Source organism: Monodelphis domestica, chromosome 2 (genome assembly GCF_027887165.1).
Source record: "Monodelphis domestica isolate mMonDom1 chromosome 2, mMonDom1.pri, whole genome shotgun sequence".
NCBI classification, from domain to species: domain Eukaryota; kingdom Metazoa; phylum Chordata; class Mammalia; order Didelphimorphia; family Didelphidae; genus Monodelphis; species Monodelphis domestica.
In genome coordinates, this window is record NC_077228.1 from 54,527,660 (window position 1) to 54,544,755 (window position 17,096).

The following is a 17,096-nucleotide window of genomic DNA, read 5'->3' on the forward strand; positions in this document are numbered from 1 at the left end:
ATACAGGAAGTATGTATTGTGTTGAGTGAAGAAGGTAAAACACAAACTGCCGAGTTCCCTGGTGGTCTAGTGGCTAGGATTCGGCGCTTTCACCGCCGCGGCCCGGGTTCGATTCCCGGTCAGGGAAGTGTTATTTTGCGTCTTTGCTTCACAGCATCACTTTGTGTTAGTTCTTCCAGACCTTTCTACCAGTCCACATGTGGCTCCAAGTGGACTTTGCACCCTGTTCCCTTGCTGTATTTCTTCGTGTGTTCTGGCCAAACTTCCGAGTCCAGGGAACAGAAAGAAAACCAGAGTAGAGTAATACATGGGTTCCACTCCCTTGGACTGTCTATCTGGAAAACCGGGTGCCCTGTCATGGAGGAAGGTTGGAGGCAGAGCAGAGTGAGCAACATCGAACTTCCTAGAGGTCGTGGCCTTTGAAAACCTTAAATACGTGGATTCGCTTTATTTAGGAAATGTTTTCCTCTCTCAGGAGGAAAGGTCTTCTCTGGCTTCCTAAAGTTAGTTAGGTGTGGGTGGCAGGAGACTGGAGTGTCAAAATGGGGAATGAGGGTACAGACCTAGGGGGTGTAAGTGTCTTGCTGGGAGCTGTCCAAAAGTTGTGTCAGAAAGGGACTTGCACTAATATGCTAATAAGTATGGGCCGGGAATTGAACCGGGCAGGCCAGAATTCAACCATCAAATCACCCGTGCAAAAAATGGTATCTTCCCACTTGATTTCTCTGATCTTTTTTTTTTTTCTCTGATCTTGACAAACGTTAGGAGACTTCTGGTTGGACAGGTCCTACGCACAAAATTTGACACAGCATGCCCTCATCCTAACCTAGAATTTTTAGCTTCCTTCCTCACTATCTATCCTCTTTTGCATTCCTCTTCATTTTCGTCTTTTTCCTCCCCCTTTCTTTTCTCTTCTTCCTCACCTCACCTCCTTCTGTTCCTCCTCTTCCTCCTCACTGCTAATGCTACTCATCCTCTTCCATGAAAGTAGTTTCAATGGTCTAAAGGTAAGTATCTGAAGTTTACTGTTGGTGGGATTTAGTATTCATTTCAAAGAAAGTATTATGTCCAAGTGTATATTTCTCTTCCAATCTACCTTATGGTAAAAATCCAGCTTGGTCCCAAGATGAGGCTGGCTTCTCTGCACATCTGTAATACACCTGGTCACCATTCAAGGCCTATCTAGAAGGGAGTGATGCCCTTGGAGTGAGAGGTCAGGGAAAACCACCCCCTTTTCCTGGGCCAGGAGATTCTTGCACCAAACTGGGGGACAAAAGACAGTTGTCAGGAGTAGGATTTGAGACCACACCACCAGGGGAGACTGCTATCTCAATGCAGCTCAGTCATCCTGCCTGTACCACAAAACACTTCCTCTAAGGACGGCAGCCTGAACACAAACAAGTGCTTCGACCTCCTGGTTCAGAACTTTCTCTTCTTTCCAATAAATCACCCTCTTCAACAAGTCCTTCTCCCTCCAATTCAGGCACCAATACTGTTCAAGGAAGTCCACATGTCCAAAGCCATTCTTCACGAGGCTAGCCTTTCCGTTTGCCACCTGACACACAATCCCATCTGAGGGACCCTAACACCTACATCATAACAAATCACCCTCACCTGACCCAACTCCTCCTATGCATCTTGGTCCCACAACCACCACCAATTAGACCTTCTCCAGCTATATCTGACTCATTGCCTCCTCCCTTTGAGGAATACAGGCAGCTTAGCCCGGAACCATTCGTTCTATGGCTCCCTCCTTTCCAACAAGAAGGTCCCCAGTACCTGCTGAGAGCTTGGCTAATAGCTCCCATGACTGGTAGAGGTCAGGATGAAGGGAAGGCACTCATAGCCTAACACCTAGGCACTCAGCAGAATGGGCAGGAGCAGAGCACCTAAGAGAAGAAAGAAACAGGAGATCTGCTCTCAAGCCTAGTCCAGTCTCCTGGAGAAAACACTACTTTGCCTGATACAGGTTCCCAAAGCAGGAGGGGCTGGGTAGGGCACCAACTCTGCCATGACCAAGGCACCCTGGGGAATGGGTGTGCAAGTGTTGTGTGGATTGGGAGACCAGAGAGGCAAAGCTTAAACCCTGAGGGGGCTAGAAGCTCAGAGGGAATTTCCACACAGGGAGGGAGTACTTGGGTGGGGGGCAGAAGGATTTGGGGGCTGCAGGTAAAGATGAGTTTGGCAAGGAACTGAGCCCAAATCAGTAATGCAACTGAAGTGAAAATTAGGGAGGAAAAGAACCACGGATCAGAGCCACAGATGTGATCTTTCAGCATTCAGCTGATTTGCCTTCTATATACTCTACCTATCCATCCCTAGCTTATGAACCTCCAATCGAAGTTGCTTTTCCAGTCTCATCTCCCCACCAGCCACATTTCATCTCCCTCTCCCCCCTTCTCCTGTACCTACTTCTCCTCTTCTTCCCCTCCTCGTTTCACCCTCTCCTGGGCTTCTCACTTGATAGAAAGTGATGGCCAGTCTCCCGGAGAGTAACAAGAAAAGACAAGGGTTTTACCTTGATGTCCCTGAACGGAATTTTTAAAAGCATGCTGGATGGCTCCGTCTTAATACCATTGGTTTCATTGGTAATTTGTTGGATTTTATTTTGTGCCTTCCAAGACGTTATCCTGGAGTCCAAGGGCTGCTGGAGACTTTGAGTGGTCAGACATACCTACTGCAGCACAAGTCTAAGTTGAAGCATTTCTTCCTTTGGAAAGGTATCTTTTAAATTCCAGATAGTAATAAACTTACCGTAGGTCATGACCAAAGGTATGGTGGCTAAGGAGGTGGCTGAAGGGGCGGGAGGGGCAAGATTTGAGAGAGATTTAAGAAACTGTGATTTTCCTAAATATAAAGTCAAAGAAGGCCCAGACCAAAAGCCTGGAGAAAAGGAAAGTCTATGTAGAGAAGTCAGTAATTTGGAGAAATAGTATCTTCCTCGTTAGTATAGTGGTGAGTATCCCCGGCTGTCACGCGGGAGAAGGGGGGGGGTTCCCTGACGAGGAGGAAAGTTCATTTATAGTTCGGCCCTTCATCTACTGTGACAATTTACGAACTATTCCGTATGTTTTCCTCCTTCCTATCCATCTGACTTGCTCCTCTTTCTCCTTCGCCATGTCCTCCTCTTGATCATTTTCTCCAGTTATAGGTTTCCCTAGGAAATTTACCCAGATCATCTTATCTCATAAACTCCCAAGAATTTAAATGCCATCTCTAAAGATTCTCAAATCTACCTTTCCTACGTCAGTCTCTCTGTTTACCTCTAATCTGGCATCTCCAATTGCCTTTCAGAATCTCAAACTGGTTAGCTGAAATTCATTATGCCCCAAACAAAACACATAGTATTTCCCCCCTAAACCCTGATCCCCATGCTCCCCTCCCCCATCACTGTAGAGGCTAACACCATACTCCTAATCCTTCAGACTCATAACCTAGAAGCATCATCCTGGATTGCTCACTCTCTTTCCCACCTACCCTCACCCCCAAATCCACTCTTCCCAAGTCCTGTTCATTTCATCTTTGCAACACCTCTCAATTACATTCCCTTTTCTCCTCTGACTCTGCCATTATTCTTATTCAGGCCTTCATGACCTCAGCCTGGATTATTGCAATAACTTGGAGGAGGGTCTCTCTGCTTCAAGCCTCTCCCCATTCCAATCCATTCTCCATTGAGCCACTAACCTGACTTTTTCCTTAAAAAGGTCTGATCATGCCACCCCCAAAACTCAATAAACTCTAGTGGCTTCCCATTGCCTCTACCATGAAATACAAAATGCTCTGATTAACACTCGAAACCCCTCATAACCTAGCTCCCTCCTATCTTTCTAGTATTCTTTCGCCTTGCTTCTCAACATACTCTTGGATCCAATGACACTGGCTTCCTGACTCTTCCACCAAAAAGACACTCCAGGCTCTCAACTCCAGGCATTTGCTCTAGCATGCCTCTCTCTCTGATCCAACTATTGGACCTCCCTGGTTTTCTTTAAGACAACTATAGCTCCACCTTCTACAGGGAACTTCTCTACCTCCTCCCAATTCCAGTCATCTCCATCATATAATTATTTCCTATTTAGGCTGCTTTGTGTGTTTTTGTTTTCATGTGATCCGACTTGTTTAATTGTAGGCAACTGGAGGGCCAGGAGGACTGTCTTTGGCTTCTTTTTGTAGCCTTGGGGCTTAGCATAGTGTCTGGCACTTAATCTTTGTTGTTCGTGCTTCGTTTTCAAAGAAAGCCAATGACATAACGAGAGAAGTTCAGACTTTCAGGAGTTGGATTTTTAGTAAGTCAGAGTACAGCAACATCATTAGCCTTTCTCTCTTCCAGAGTCCTCAAAGTCCAGTGAGTGGCAAGACCAAAGTCCGGAAGTCTGGCAAACAGCCTGGGATTCGGTGATCTCCGCGTCTTCGCTGGCTTTCCACATTCTAAACGTTCCACAGTGCTTGCTTCAGCCGCCTTCGTGTCCATCGGAACAGATTCTCGGGCCACCCTTCCTGCGCAGTTTTCTGAGGCTTGGGATAGACATCCCCCTAGATCATCCACAGGTTTAAAGCCTGTCGGCTCCCCTCAGTCTGATTTGGCTGGTCTTCCACAGGTGAAATTGAGAGGCAGGGGGACACCACAGGTCGGTGAGCAATCCTGAAAAGGGCTCCGCGAACCATCTCATCAGAGGTGCTCGATTAATTCCCGCTGAACATCTCATACACCCCAGGGGGGTGCTTAATAGACGTTTGTTGGGTGATTGGGCTGCTACCTGCTCTCAAAGGCAAGTGGCGCACTCAGTTCCACTCCCGCTCCAACACTCGACTTCGTAACTGGACTGGGAAGTGGGCGAGAATACTACTTGGCAGGGGCAAGGGGAGCATCCCAAGGGCGAGGACCAGGCAGTAGAGGACTGAGGCCGAGCCCGCAGGAGGCAAGAGCTCTGACAACCCACCCACCCACCCCACAGAGGTCCTGGGCTAGTCCAGATGCGGTCGTGGCCTTTGACTAAGTAAGAGCACAAAAGACTCGCTTGTGATCTGTGCCTGCTTTCTTGGTCCATTGCCCCCAGACTTCCTGAACTGCTGGGCAAAACACTGCGAGGGGCAGTTCCGTGGAAGCCGGGATCCAAGGCGCTGGGACAACAGGCTTAATAGACGAGTAGCGGAGCAGAGGCAGCAACAGGCTTTATCTCCGACAGAAATGACAGGAACTGCGAGGGAGTGAAGGCCGAGGGGAAGAAGTCAGAGAAGACTCTGTCCAGGAGTCAGGAAGAGCTCTGGGCTGCCCTAGGTTCGAGTATGGAGCGAGCTAGGGGGTGGGCGAAGTCAGGTGCAGTAGGTTTCTGGTGCTGATCCTAGTTGGAGAGCCATCTGGGGAGCAACTGGGGCTCTCTTTGGGTCTAGGCAAAAGAAGGCACGGAAGCGATCCGCGTTGGTGGAATAGTGGTGAGCACAGTGGCTTGACCCGGGTTCAGGGCCCAGCCAAGTTCTTTCTGAATTACTCCTACCTTCCAGATGGAGGTGATCCTAAGAAAAGAAACAGGGAGGGGAAAGTCACCAAACAGATTGGTATTAAGCGGCAGGAAGAGGCTGCGTAAAGGCATCCAGGTACCTGCAGATATTCAGATGAGAGGGAAAAGCACGTGGTAGCAAGATGTTGAATGAGAGGTTCGATTTAGGAAAGATAGCAGGGGAAGGAAAGGTTTGGGATTCGAATTCTTGTTGTACAGACATACCTGTAGGTGCTTTTTCCGTTTAACCTTTATTTTCCATCTTAGAATCAATACTGTGTATTGGTTCCGAGGCAGAAGAGCGGAACGGAATGGGGGTTAAGTGACTCGTCCAGGGTCATACGGCTAAGAAACATGAGAGGTCACACATCTGAACCCAGGATCTCTCTTTTATAGGTCCGGCTCTCAATTGACTGAGGCACCTGTTTGCACCCAGGTGCTTTCTTCAAGTGAAATTAACGGTTGCTAGCATTTAGGGGAATGGGCCAGCTTTTGAGAGAGGAGCAGCTGGATAGGAGGGAGTTCCGTTCCCCCCGGCAAGTAAGTGGTTAGGGGACAGATCAAACAAAGAAACCATAGAGGACATTCGAGTAAAGTAGAAGACCAGTGTTGGGCTGGACAAGGAAAGGAACAAGTTAAAAAAGCAGCTCCCTGGTGGTCTAGTGGTTAGGATTCGGCGCTCTCACCGCCGCGGCCCGGGTTCGATTCCCGGTCAGGGAATGTGGCTTTTATGGGGCATTTCCGTGTTCAAGAAATGCGTACCTTCTTTCACGGCCGGCGGCATTTCTCCAAGTCTTGCTCCTTTCTTCTTGTTCTTTGTATCTCCCAGGATTTTTGCGGAAAGAAAACCAAAGTAGAGCAGCACCAGGCCCAAGTTACCTCAAATGATCCAAACGACCCCGCTGATAAACTGGTGCTGAGATAGAGACAGGGATCCAACGTTGAAGGCAAAGCAGAACAGAATGGACAAAAATAATTTTTGCCAGAGGCCTTGATCTTTAGGTGCCCAGGAAGGAGGACTTCCCTACTGTCATAGGTCCCAAGAGCTTCCCTGGCCTCTGCGAGGGAGGAGTTAGGTGGCAAAGCATTGCGGGGAAAAGTGAGGTTGATGGTCTTGACCAGGGAAGGTGCTATTTTCTGGGGACAAGCTGAAATTGTCCAAAAAATCAGAGCGGGAGACTCTTCAGGAGAGGACTTTGCTAAAAAAAAATAAGTTGCATGGGCCGGGAATCGAACCCGGGCCTCCCGCGTGGCAGGCGAGAATTCTACCACTGAACCACCCATGCACAACAGTTCAAGTTCTCAAGTACATTTCTGATATTGGTGTACAGATTTTGGTGGGAGAGGGAAGCGGTAGACCAAAGCCCCACATCTGATACAATATCTACTCACACTAACATAACCTTTGCGAACCTTCTACGGTTTTTCGCCCTTCTCCCTCCTAAACTTCTCTCTTCTTTTGCATCTTCATCCTCCTACATATTTCCCCTCCTCCACCCCTTTCACTTCTTCCTTCGCTCTTTCTCCCCATCTTTACCCTTTTCCTCCTGTTCCTCCTAGCGGTAGTCCACCACCACCACCTCCGGGAAAGTTGTAGGACGGATGTGAAGGTAAGTATCTTGAAGCTACATCGTAGAGGAATTTCAGAAGACCCAATCTCCTTGGGCCCATTTCTCTTCCAATCTACCCTCTGGCAAAAACCTAATCTAGTCCTCAGATGGGCGATGGTTTTCTTCACACAACCCTCATTCATAAGCAGACGCGTGGAAGTTCTGCCTATGGCTTAGGGAGAAGCTTGTGATCTCTGTGGAGTCTGGAGCTTGTGTCAAGGGAGAGGAACTCCCTTGCGTAGCACTCCGGACCGTGGGAGGCAGAAAAAGAACTTGTCAGGAGTGGGATTCGAACCCACGCCTCCAGGGGAGACTGCGACCTGAACGCAGCGCCTTAGACCGCTCGGCCATCCTGACGACGCTCCAAAGGGGTACCCCCTCCCTCCTCTCTGCTGACTTTAATTGCAACACAACTACACGAACTGACTTCCCAGCCCATTTTGTCCAGTTCCTTCCAAACTCTCTAACCTCTCAGTCTGGCACCAGCACTGTCTATGAAAGCCCAGAACCATCCTTCCATAAGAGCTGCGCACCTTCCAATTCGCCTCTCTAGGTCAACAGAAACACCCTACGACGGGGGCCCCAAGACGCAAAGCACAACAAATCCCCCTCACCTGGCCTGATCGCTTCCGCGCCTCCCCAGACGCGCACAGCCGCTGCCCAAGCCTTCCCCAACTGCTTCTCTGCCACACCCCGGGCTCATTTAGGAACACTCTCACCTCACCCCCGAGGCCTTTCTTTCTAGAGACACTCTCTTTCCAATAAGCTGGTCTCCGCATCTGCTGGGAGCCAAGCAATGATTCCCCTGACCCTGGGTCTGGGGATAAGAGTGGAGAGTAGCTCAGAGAAGGAAAGAAATAGCAACCTCGCGCAATATCCAGGGGGAAACAGGGCTTCGCCAGGGAATTGGTTCCAAAGCTGGAGGGCCTCCGGGGGAAGGCACAATCTTAGAGGCGACCAGGGCACCTTGTGACAGGGCAAACAAAAAGAGTGAGGGACTGGAGGGTAAGAAAGGGGCTGGCACGGCACAGGGACCGGATGAACATTGCAGCGGAAATGAACAAGAGATCAGCTTAAATCGGCAGTCGAAGCAGTCCTTGAGCAATCATCTGCTCCGCCTTCTCGCCCACCACCCACCTGCCCATCGCCCACCTACTTCCAGGCGCAGTTTCCTCACCGGAGCACTCCCTCAGCCACATCTCCCCAACTGCCGCCTTAGTCCTTGTATTCCTCCTCCCAAATCTCCCCGTCCTCCTCTTCGCTCCCTTACTTCAAGTTTTGAAAAAGGCAGGTTGATGGCTCTATTTCATTAACGTAGATTTCTTTGGATTTCAAAAACATCCTGAGGAGCCCATAATAAACTACTGGAGACTTTCACAGGGATCAAACCCCGCACGCACGCGCGCACAAGCCTAAATTGAATCTCGTGTTTCGGAAAGCCGTCTCTTTAATTCTGTAAAACGAGAGACATCTTGAAGAAGAAGAGACGAAAGGTGATATGGCTGCGGAGGTAGCTTGAGGGCTGAAGGAAGAGAATGAAAGGTCTTTGAGGCAGGCAAAACTAGTAGGAAACGAGGAAGGGCACTTTCTAGTTTATGAAGCTCAGAAACTGCGAGACCTGGGAAACCTCAACCAAGGAACAGGAGAGGAAAATAACGTCCAGAGAAAGGAATAAAGACAATGACAAGGGTAGGAACATCCTCCTCGTTAGTATAGTGGTGAGTATCCCCGCCTGTCACGCGGGAGACCGGGGTTCGATTCCCCGACGGGGAGAACTTCAATGTTTTTGCACCTGGATGCCAGTCGCCAGTCTCTCCAAATGCAAAAGACGCCGGTGTGGCATTAGAGTTCCAGGCGCAACATGCCATCCTTGGAATCCTTGCCTAATGCGAGCTCTTAGGAGGCCTCCTGCTTTCACTCTGGCCACCCCTAGTCACCTTCTTGCGATCCATTCTCCAACCTTAGGCGCCCAAGAGTATCTCCATTTCGCATTCGTGGTACCTTCTACCTCTAGATCCTCCTCTGGCAGGAGCCGGGACAAGAGCCAGCGCTGTGTTCCACTTTGGCAGAAGGTCTAGGTTCGAGGTGATGAGGACCTAAACTAGGATCGGTGGCTCTGTCACTGAGACAAGGGAGTCTGTAGGACAAACGTTGGGAGATAGAGGTGAGTGGATTTGAGAATGTATTTGTTTTTGATGAGGATGGGCAACAGCGATGAGAGAGTGAGGAATCCAGGATGACAACGAGGTTAGCAGCCCTCTACTCTCTACTAGGAGGGAAAGAGAAGGATTTGAAGGGAAAGATGTCGGCTTTGGACTCTGAGTTTAAGATGTCTATGGGAATTCTACTTCGAAGACGTCTAAAAGTCCGTTGGAGAGGAGAGACTAGAGGTTGACAGAGAGGTTAGAGATGTGGAAGTAAATCTGAGAACCATCCACATAGGAATGGTCATTGAAGAGAGAGTTCCCAGTGTTAGGGACTCGTGCACAGTGGGATAGGTCTTTGCTTTGTTTCTCGCCCCGTGTCCCGCTTTCCTCGGAACCTTTGTAGAATTTGGATCTGTAGTTGTTCATGCTCCAGAATAAGACAGAATTTAGAGGCGAATTTGGAGGTGGACTCTCGGTTAAACCCATACTGGAAAGCAAGACGGCTGTCTGAACATTCAACTCTCTCTCTTCTAGGGCTCAAAGACCCAGTTAGGCTCTTTCTGAGTTACTCCTGTCTCACCGATGGAGCTGGTTGTTGTTTTCCAGGTTTTTATGACCCGGTTTGGGATTTGGGGGCAAAGATCCCGGGATGACTTGCCATTTCCTTCCCCAGTTTATTTTACAGATGCGGAGTTTTCCACTGGGCTATCTAGCTAATACTGAACTAGGAAAGAATAGAAACAGAAAGCCAAAACAGTCAGGATTTTAAGACTAAAGAAGAGACATCCGGGTATTCCCCGAGGTCTGACGAGAGAAGGTCATGGTATAAGGGCCAACCCAGGCGACCGCAGTGCTAAAGGGTAGAAGGACAATATACGGAATGAGGAGAGATTTGTGCTTGGGAAAGGAGGCGGGCTAGGAGGAGATTTGGGTTTGAAAACCTCATAGGGTATGTTTAGGCGAGGTAAAGAGTGAGTCATTGTGGGACAGGGGCAGCAAGGTAGGCGGGCATCGATTGGTAGTTCCAATTAGTGAGCAGCGTTCAGTATGAGTGCTCCAGGACAGAAGCCACACTTGAATTCAATTCCCCAAAGAAAATTCAATACAGTATTTAAGGGTGTCGGATGTCCGGTAGTGTCTGTTGAGTGAAGAAGGAAAGACAAGACAACTGTGTTCCCTGGTGGTCTAGTGGTTAGGATTCGGCGCTTTCACCGCCGCGGCCCGGGTTCGATTCCCGGTCAGGGAAAGATTTTTTCTATATTGAGCCACCAATACCAAGCAAGTTCTTGAAACTACATTTATGCCCCTTCCGTCTTCTGTTGGTTCTTTGTCCTCCCCCCTCCCCCCCAGCTCCGCTCCCTAATTCCTATATAAAGTTTCCCGAGGACAGAAAGGATTGAGCGTGGAATGACGTCCACCGACTCGTCCTTTTCCCTAGTTTGCCTTGGGTGCCTCTCAACCTGAAAAGAGGTGGGGGAAGTAGAGACCCAAATATTAGGCCATCTGGAAGCCAAGATTAATATATATATATATATATATATATATATATATTTTTTTTTTTTTTTTTCACAATTAGGGATTTACTGTTCTCAGCCCAAGGAGGGAGTCCCACGGGGGTCTCCTCGAGTTAGCAGTGGCTGACGAATGTTAAAATGCTAAGGAGAGGGGGCAGCTGGGTGGCTCATTGGATTGAGAGTCAGACCTAGAGGGCCTAGGTTCAAATTTGACCTCAGACCTGTGTGACCCTGGGCAAGTCACTTGACCCCCATCGCCTAGCCCTTACCACTCTTCAGCCTTGGAGCCAATACACAGTAGTGACTCCAAGACGGAAGGTAAGGGTTAAAAAAAAAATGCTAAGGAGAGGATGTCAGTGCCGACAATGCTACTAGGGCGGCCCAGAGAGTTGTGCCTTTCAAGAAGTAGGTATGCATGGGCCGGGAATCGAACCCGGGCCTCCCGCGTGGCAGGCGAGAATTCTACCACTGAACCACCCATGCCAAACCTGTTGGTCTTTTAAAGACCCCCATCCCTAATCTCATTGAACTCCCGAAATCTTCCGGTGGGTCCAATTCAGATATTGTATTAAATGTGAGGAATCATTTTTTTTTAAATATTAAAAAAGGCAAAAACCAGTCCCTGCTGCCAAGGAGCTCATATCTGATCCGGGAGACAGCAGAACTATTCAGAACCAAGTTATATACAGGATAAACTGGGAAAAATCAACAGAGGAAAGGCACTCATATTGAGGGACTTTGGAAAAGGCTTCCTGCAAAGGGTAGCATTTTGGAAATTGAGAGGAGAAGGGAGAGTAGCAGTGTTTTGGATCCACTTGTCTTTTCGGAGTAGTGTGAGAAGTCATTTGACCTCTAGCCTATTTGAGGAGACCCCCCTACCCATCCTAAATCAATTATTTTACCTCTAAATTAAGTTTCCATCAGTATTATCTCATTGAATGTGGTTACTTAGGGGTAGTGATTATTTCTTTTTATATTACATATATATATTTATAGACTATATATTTAGTAGGTTAAAATAATCTGGTAAATCCTAATACATGATGTAATTAATTGGGATTAATTCATTAATTAATTAGGTTAAATAGCTGGAGAGATTCTCTCTACACTGGATTTGTTAAATCATGCCCTTGCCTGATTGAAGCACTCTGGGTCTATCCATATCTATCTCATCTATCTCCTATCTGTCCTGCATGGCACAGCATGCTCAAAAAGTCCCTGGTGGTTTTAGGATCCTCTTGGTCCTTAGTCCCTTCACTTGATTGACCTTCATTATGTGTTTTGATCCTGTCAGAGAAAGGGCTGGTAGCAGTCATACCTGCCTCTGTCTAATTTTAATCCAGCAAGAAGAATGTATATTTTGTTCTGTCCCTGTCTAGATCCTATATAAGTTGCTATTTGGGACATAAGGGTTATAAATGCTGTGCTCTGATCTGAGGGAAGTCTGGGATCCTATCTGTTGAAGGGGGTCAAGTCCCTGTAATCAATAAACAGATTTCTGCTTAGAGCTCTGCCCCAGTTGTTTTATTGCAAGTTGGACACATTTCTGGCACTACAGTGATCCTGTTTTGGTAAGAGGTGAGGGAGAATAGAGAGTGGGTAGTTAACCTTTTAATTAGTGTTGAAGCAGAATTTGGGGTTTCAAACAAACATCATTGAAAATTAAGTAAAGCCCAATGCCTAGCTGAATTGATTAGGCCTCTGGTGGTAGCTACTACCTACTGGTCAAGATGAAATAGCCTATGTAGGAATGTCATTGTACACTGAGAAGTATTAAAAGATAACTAACAATTTTTATTATACGACCACTTTCATGAAAACGATTTGGTACTGGTTGAGACAGAAGAGGGGATCAGTGGAATAGGCTTGGGGTAAATAACCTCAGCAAGACAGTGTATGATAAACCCAAAGAGCCCAGCTTTTGGGACAAAAAACCCACTATTTGACAAAAACTGCTTGGAAAATTGGAAAACAGTATGGGAGAGATGAGGTTTGGATCAACATCTCACACCATACACCAAGATAAATTCAGAATGGATGAATGACTTGAATATAAAGAAGGAAACTGTAAGTAAATTAGGTGAACATAGTTTACCTGTCAGATCTATGTTACAAAACCAACTTACAGTTGGATTTTAAAAATAATTTGCAATTGTTTAAATCTTGCTTATTTATAATACCTTTCAGTCCTTCAAGCTAAAGGCTATAAATGATTATGATCTAATATCAAAAATATATCTTTTATTTGTTTTCCATTTCCATTTGATAAACTCAGATTTTATTTATATTGGTAGTATTAACCTTGTAGTGTGTGTTCTCGAAGAGCTTTTATTCTAATAGGGGAGGTCACACTTATGATCCATTTAAGAATATGTCCCTTGAATTGGTGGGTCCTAGGTCCAGCCCTTCTATCCTGAGAAAGGATGGAGACATTGATCAGAAAGAGGAGACTCTTTGTTTAGTCCAGGAGAATACTTGAAGGAAAAGGCCAAAAAAAGGAACTGTGTAGTTGCTATTGTTGTTCATCCCAAAATTGTATGATAAAACATTTTTCCTTGTTCAAGAGTCCTGAACACGCTACCTAAAGTCATCTTGCAGTGGAGAGAATAAGGGACTTGTACCAGTTTGAACATATTTCTTTCCAGGCTAGAAATGGGCTGGATATTAGATGAAGGCTAAATTAATTTTTTTTTCTGAGTGCTTGTACCTAAATTGCATAGCACAGTATTTTTTTGTCTCTTTTAACACCAAACTGAAAACTTTGTGCAGACCATAAAAAATATATACATGTGTATATTTTCTTCTTATATATAAAATAACATTATTAATAGTAATATTAAATATAAAATATATTCTACATACATATCTAATCTAATCATCTAATATATACATATTCTAATCACCATGGCCTAGTAGAGGCTTTGGAAGAGCATTTAACAAATATTTGGTGAGCTGCATTGAATTGGTATCCACTTGGCAAAAATTTGAGCTTTGAACCCAAGAATTTGAGCAGTCTATAGCTCTTTTTTGAAACATGGTCCCTAAGCTCCCTTGAATGGTGGAAATATTTAGAGTACCTTCTTCAACCTGGAAAGATCTAGATACCCTACCTTTCAATATCTCAAACTGCCTAAAGTTTTGTCTCATTTTCCAATTACCTCTCCTTTCTCACCTCTTATCTGGGTTCTTCCTTCCTACTTTCACTTGAGGGACAGGCTGGGCTCTATGGCTGGGTGGAGATAAGAATTAATAGACATTTGTTTAACATTAAGATAAATCTTATCTCATTTAATGACCCAAGATCTATTAATTTCCAATCTAACCACCTTTCCTAAGTTCTCCTTTTTGAGTTTTCTGTAGCTTTGGTCACTGACCCATCTCTTTCTTGATTTCCTGTTTTTTTCTCAGAGCTGATCTTTCTTCTCAACCCCTTCTGCTGTTTTGTTTCCTTTCATCTGTCTTGGTCCTTTTTGATCTATCTTTTGATGATCTTATTGGCTGCCAGAGCTTTATTGCAGTTTCTATGTAGATAACATCCAAGTCAATTTATCAGTTTTCATTTTTCTCCTGAGTTTCACATGATCTCTCTCTGTCTCTCTCGTCTCGGGCACCAGCATCCTTGTCCTAATTTTTTTCACTGTCTTCAGTCTCTCTTCTCCAATCTTATCTTCTACCTAAATGCCTGTACAATCTTTCTGTAGTGCTTTGGTACTTCTCTTGCTTCTTACTGACTCCATGATAACATACCAAGTCCTGTTTGGCATTTTGAGCCTGTACAATCTGGTGCCAAACTATCTTCCTAGGCTGCTTTATTTCATTCTACAACTCCTTGGGCACTCCAACAGGCTTACTGGGACATTTACTGTTTCCAAAATTCCACCTTCTGCCATGTTTTTGCACAATTACCCCATCCTTGGAAAGCTCTCACTGCTCATCTCTGCTCCTGCTAAGTCCTTAGTTTTTCAGTAACTGCAGCTGTTTCCAATTCTTCAGGACCCCATTTGTGATTTTCTTGGCAAAGATGCTGGAGTGGTTTGCCGTTTCCTTCACCAGGGTCATTTCACAAATGAAGAAATAGAGGCAGACAGGGAAAGTGACTTGTACAGGATCACTTGGCTAGTAAGTGTCTGACACCAATTTGAATTCAGGAAGATGAGTCTTCTGGACTCCTGACCTGGCACTATCCACACCATCTTTTTGGGAACTTCTCCCCCCACCCCACCCCCATCTCCCCTATTTGGGCTCTTCTCTTAACTTTAACTGAACTTTGTAAATATTTTCTATTTCTCTATTCGTGTTATTATTCCCCTGGTGGAATAATCCTTCTTAAAGGTAGTGACGGGTGACGGATTCGATTTGTGTCTCTTCACCCCCAGTTCTGGCTTTGAGCACTTGGCACTTAGGTGCTTAATAAAGAATTATCTAATTGGATAAAATAAGAATGGGGGTGGGTGCAGGATTGCGGGCCGGCAGACAGGCGGGACTCTTCGTCAGTCTCAGACCCCGGGGCTGGGCCGGTGGGTGACACCCAGGAACAAAGTCTGTGCCTGGCGAGGAAGGAGTGGAGAGAAGGCGTGGAAAGAGGTTTCCCAGCATCCTCTTTTCTGGTCCTGCCTCTGCTGTTCCCCACCTCTACTAGGTCTTTGGAGGCTGTTGTTGTGGGAATGTCTCTGGAAGAAACACGCCCCCCCTTTTTTCTCTATCCATCACCCTCACTCCCACCCCTCTCCCGCTCCGCCAGTCCCTCACCCCCGCCAGTGGGGTCTGAGAAGTGGGGATCAGGAGGCTGAGATATTAGGAACATTCTCTGGCAGCGATCACAGCATAGCTCGCTGCTTGGGAACTATTTATATAGAACTTGATTCCCCCACCCTCTACGAATCATTCATCTAAGGAATTTCGAGAGGATTCTTTCGCCTGCGTTGGTGGTATAGTGGTGAGCATAGCTGCCTTCCAAGCAGTTGACCCGGGTTCGATTCCCGGCCAACGCAGCAAAAATTTTTTATGTATTTAAAGCCATAAAACGGTTTTAGAGACCTCCATCAAGACTTCAGGAACTGCGCTTGGCTTCCATTTTTTCTTCTTTTGCTCCCAGGAGAAATTTTAGAGAATTATCCCCATCGACTTCCTTTTCTCTAGTTTTTCTTCCTCTGCGTTCCTATTCTTCCCCTCCGCCCACTCTTCACCACCCAAACCTAGATCTGAGGGTCACACCTGTGCCTGCAACGACTCATCGGAGCTTCCTTTCCCTACTTTGAAAATGACCGGCTCATAGAAGAGAATCTCTAACATCCCCCAAAGCTCTGAGTCAAAATCAAACCATCTAGAGTATATCTTAACGGAGCAACTCCTTGAGCGTGCCTGGAGAGGACTGGAAGGGAGGAAGCCCAATAAATGCGAGGATGCATTCTCCCAGCAACTGCCTGCCTATCTGCTAAGCGACATTATCCACAACAGAAGAAAAGGGAGTATCGGCGATGCACAGCGAGAGGAAAAGAAGCACAGAAATCTGAGGAAACCAGAGAGGGATAAGCAGAAAAGAGAAAGGACTAGGAGAGTCCAGACTCTTTCTCCCGCCCAATTTGCTTTGTCCCTTCCCATTTCCCAAAGCTGTGACGCTAGACTTTTCTGGCTGGAATAACTGAGGTCCGGGGACCTCCTGCACCCCAGGCACGGGTTTCCCTTTCTTTTCCTCCTCACTCGGAACCCATCCTGCTGGTGCTTCAAACTTACACTGATTCTTTGTGGAATCTCGACTCTTGTCTACTTGGTCCAACTGGATCGATAGTGATCTCTTCTTGACTTTCTTTCATAGCCTCCTAAAAAAATTCCGCGGTGGGTAGCTCCCCTTCTCTCTACATCTCTCTGCTTCCTCGGATAGGTCGGGGAGCATGCCGGGTGTTCATTGGCTATTTCTCATTCTTGCTATCTGAGCAGTCCACTTCTTGTGGTCCTCGGTCTCTAATATGATGCCAGGTATCACTTTTCCTGCAAACTTATCCATTCCTAATGTCAACATGGAATCTAGAAACTCCAAACTTCTGGCCTAGTGGGATCTTGTGAACCCCAAATTTCAAGACTAGGTTGTAGGTTGGAGACCCCAAAGTTTGTACTTGTTCCCTTTTCCCAAGGAAATCCACCCTGAAGGGAATCCCAGCCTAGCAATTTCTGACTGAGTAGGGGACCCTCAGGGGAATGACAATCCTAGTTAGCTGGGACTAAGCATATGCTAAGAACCCTCTTTGTTTTAGTCTTACCTATTGTATCAGAGACCCTTTCCCAAGAAGATCCACACCTGGACCTGAACCACCCTTGAGTATTCATTGTAAG

The 17,096-nt window shown here is 46.5% G+C and overlaps 8 non-coding genes across 8 annotated transcripts; 5 read left to right on the plus strand and 3 right to left on the minus strand.

Moving 5' to 3' along the window:
- The first annotated feature begins 55 nt into the window (after positions 1-55).
- On the plus strand, positions 56-127 carry TRNAE-UUC (transfer RNA glutamic acid (anticodon UUC)). The gene has a single exon. It is a non-coding gene; the product is annotated as a tRNA-Glu (tRNA).
- A 6,016-nt stretch (positions 128-6,143) lies between these two features.
- On the plus strand, positions 6,144-6,215 carry TRNAE-CUC (transfer RNA glutamic acid (anticodon CUC)). Its single transcript has one exon. It is a non-coding gene; the product is annotated as a tRNA-Glu (tRNA).
- A 495-nt stretch (positions 6,216-6,710) lies between these two features.
- On the minus strand, positions 6,711-6,781 carry TRNAG-GCC (transfer RNA glycine (anticodon GCC)). Its single transcript has one exon. It is a non-coding gene; the product is annotated as a tRNA-Gly (tRNA).
- Positions 6,782-7,379: 598 nt separating this feature from the next.
- On the minus strand, positions 7,380-7,462 carry TRNAL-CAG (transfer RNA leucine (anticodon CAG)). Its single transcript has one exon. It is a non-coding gene; the product is annotated as a tRNA-Leu (tRNA).
- Positions 7,463-8,806: 1,344 nt separating this feature from the next.
- TRNAD-GUC (transfer RNA aspartic acid (anticodon GUC)) lies at positions 8,807-8,878 on the plus strand. Its single transcript has one exon. It is a non-coding gene; the product is annotated as a tRNA-Asp (tRNA).
- Positions 8,879-10,426: 1,548 nt separating this feature from the next.
- Positions 10,427-10,498, plus strand: TRNAE-UUC (transfer RNA glutamic acid (anticodon UUC)). Its single transcript has one exon. It is a non-coding gene; the product is annotated as a tRNA-Glu (tRNA).
- A 680-nt stretch (positions 10,499-11,178) lies between these two features.
- Positions 11,179-11,249, minus strand: TRNAG-GCC (transfer RNA glycine (anticodon GCC)). Its single transcript has one exon. It is a non-coding gene; the product is annotated as a tRNA-Gly (tRNA).
- A 4,436-nt stretch (positions 11,250-15,685) lies between these two features.
- Positions 15,686-15,757, plus strand: TRNAG-UCC (transfer RNA glycine (anticodon UCC)). Its single transcript has one exon. It is a non-coding gene; the product is annotated as a tRNA-Gly (tRNA).
- The last annotated feature ends 1,339 nt before the right edge of the window (positions 15,758-17,096 follow it).